A 2475-nucleotide genomic window follows, 5' to 3' on the forward strand; every position below is an offset into this window, starting at 1 on the left:
TGTGCCAATTTCTATTGAAAGTGTATCTCTTTCCCCAGATCTTTTATAAAATCGAGCTTTCTCATGTTTACTAATTTGAGAAACTAACTGAATGACTTTTCATTTGTATTTCTCTGATTTCAAAAAAGACTTCTCATTTGCTATAGTCATTTTACCTTCCAGTAGGGACTCTTAAATGGTTTAATTGTATTCAAAGTATCTGCCTTTTATGTCTAGTTACTTAAAACATCCAGCAACAGTGGAAAAAAAAAAAACTGACTTAAAACTCAACATTCAAAAAACTAAGATCATGGCATCTGGTCCCATCACTTCATAGCAAATAGAAGTGGGGGAGAGTGGAAACAGTGACAGGTTTTATTTTCTTGGGCTCCAAAATCACTGTGGATGGTGATTGCAGCTATGAGATTAAGACACTTGCTCTCTGGAAGGAAAGCTATGACAAACCTAGACAGTATGTTAAAAAGCAGAGACAACACTTTGCCAACAAAGGTCAATATAGTCAAAGCTATGGCTTTTCCAGGAATCATGTACGGAAGAAGGCTGAGTACCCTGGACTGCAAGGAGATCAAACTAGTCAATCCTAAAGAAATCAACCCTGAACATTGACTGGAAGGACTGATGCTAAAGCTGAAGCTCCAATATTTTGGCCACCTGATACGAAGAGATGACTCATTGGAAAAGACCTTGATGCTGGGAAAGATAGAAGGCAAAAGGAGAAGGGGGCAGCGGACGGTGAGATGGTTAGATAGCATCACTGACTCAATGGGTATGAATTTGAACAAACTCTGGGAAATAGTGACGGACAAAGAAGCCTGCGGGCTGCAGTGCATAGGGTAGCAAAGACTTAGACAGGACTTACCGACTGAACAACAACAATCAACAGCTACTTTCATTGGTACCATACTAATTGCAAAATAATGCCAGGAATAATCAAAGTTCAGCTTGTTATACAGACTTTAAATGAAATACTTAATGTATATAAACTATTTAAGCCACAGAATATAGATTCAGGGATTGTTGTCACAATGCTAAAACCAGAAAAAATGTGAGAAATATATTTTTAAATCTTATTTTTAACACATTATAATAAATACTGCAATATCTGGAAGCTCCTGACTGTTTGGAAGGAGCTTTTTACTTGCCATTGCATAAGCACAACTACAGCCTCTGTTTATCAGGAAGTGCATTGACCAGCAAATGGAATATACTCCACCAACTGATATTGACAGAATTCTGTCATTCCAAGTGTCTGTTCCATTGACATTATTTGCTATTTTTCAGAGAAGTGAAGGAATAATTACAAGCTGTCTCTTTGGCTTATACGAGGTTTATACACCAATTTCTTTTTCCACCTTTCAGACAGTTCTCCAAGTTCAATAGCTGCTTCTTACTCGATGTGTGTTGCTGGACATGGTGCTCGGAAAAATGAAATAAAATGAAAGCTGAATTTATCAGTCATATTAGCAAAGATTCTAGGACTATATATTATGCAGAATATATTGAATATTATGATTTGTTCATCACATTCTCCCCTATTCTTTCCTTTCAAATTTTAATTGGTGTGTTTCACTGTGGGCAAATTTTCCTGGTACTTTTGTTTTTAATTTATATTTATTTATTTACTTTTGGCCATGCAGTGTGGCATGGGGGATCTTAGTTCTCAGATGTAGGGATCAAACCCAGGGCCCCAGCAGTGAAAATGTCAAGTCCTAACTACTGAACCACCAGGGAATTCCCTCTCCTGGTACTTTTGAATATGTTGTTGTTTAGTTGCTAAGTTGTGTCCAACTCTTTTGCGACACCTTGAACTGTTGACTACCAGGCTCCTCTGTCCATGGGATTTCCCAGGCAAGAATACTGGACTGGGTTGCTATTTCCTTCTCCAGGGGATCTTCCTGGCCCAGGGATCAAACTTGTGTCTCCTACATTGCAGGCAGATTCTTAACTCCTGAGCCACAAGGGAAGACCCAGTTTTGAATATACATGTAGGAAATATAATGCAGGTCTTCCTGTTAGAAGGGCATCCCTGGCACCCTGAGAGACAGACTAATAAAGCTGGCACGTGATGAATAAGATCAGATACATGCAAAAGTCACATGGACAGGGAAGGCGTAGGCTAAAAGCAGTAAGATAAGGTCTTGGCATTGGCTAATCATGGGGTTAACATAGCCTAAGAAAATGTATGTCAACTGTGTGGAATTTGCAGCTTAGAAATCCAGAAAATGAGTGTGAGGGCCAATGTTTCAGAGTTCACGTCAGTCATCTGGGAAGAGGGGCTCATTGGGCAAAATGTGAAAGTGTATTAGAAACACCACAAGGAGCAGAGGGGTGTAGAGGGCAAAAATAGAAGGTACGCCTGTCTTCAAATCCCACTTCTTTCTTACCAGTTAGATGACTCAAACCCTCTGGGCTTGTTTTCTCACCTGTAAATGGAGATGGTGATAATAATATTACTTACCAGTAATATCATGAATA

This window comes from Bubalus kerabau, chromosome 3, assembly GCF_029407905.1.
Source record: "Bubalus kerabau isolate K-KA32 ecotype Philippines breed swamp buffalo chromosome 3, PCC_UOA_SB_1v2, whole genome shotgun sequence".
In the NCBI taxonomy this organism is placed as follows: Eukaryota; Metazoa; Chordata; class Mammalia; order Artiodactyla; family Bovidae; genus Bubalus; species Bubalus kerabau.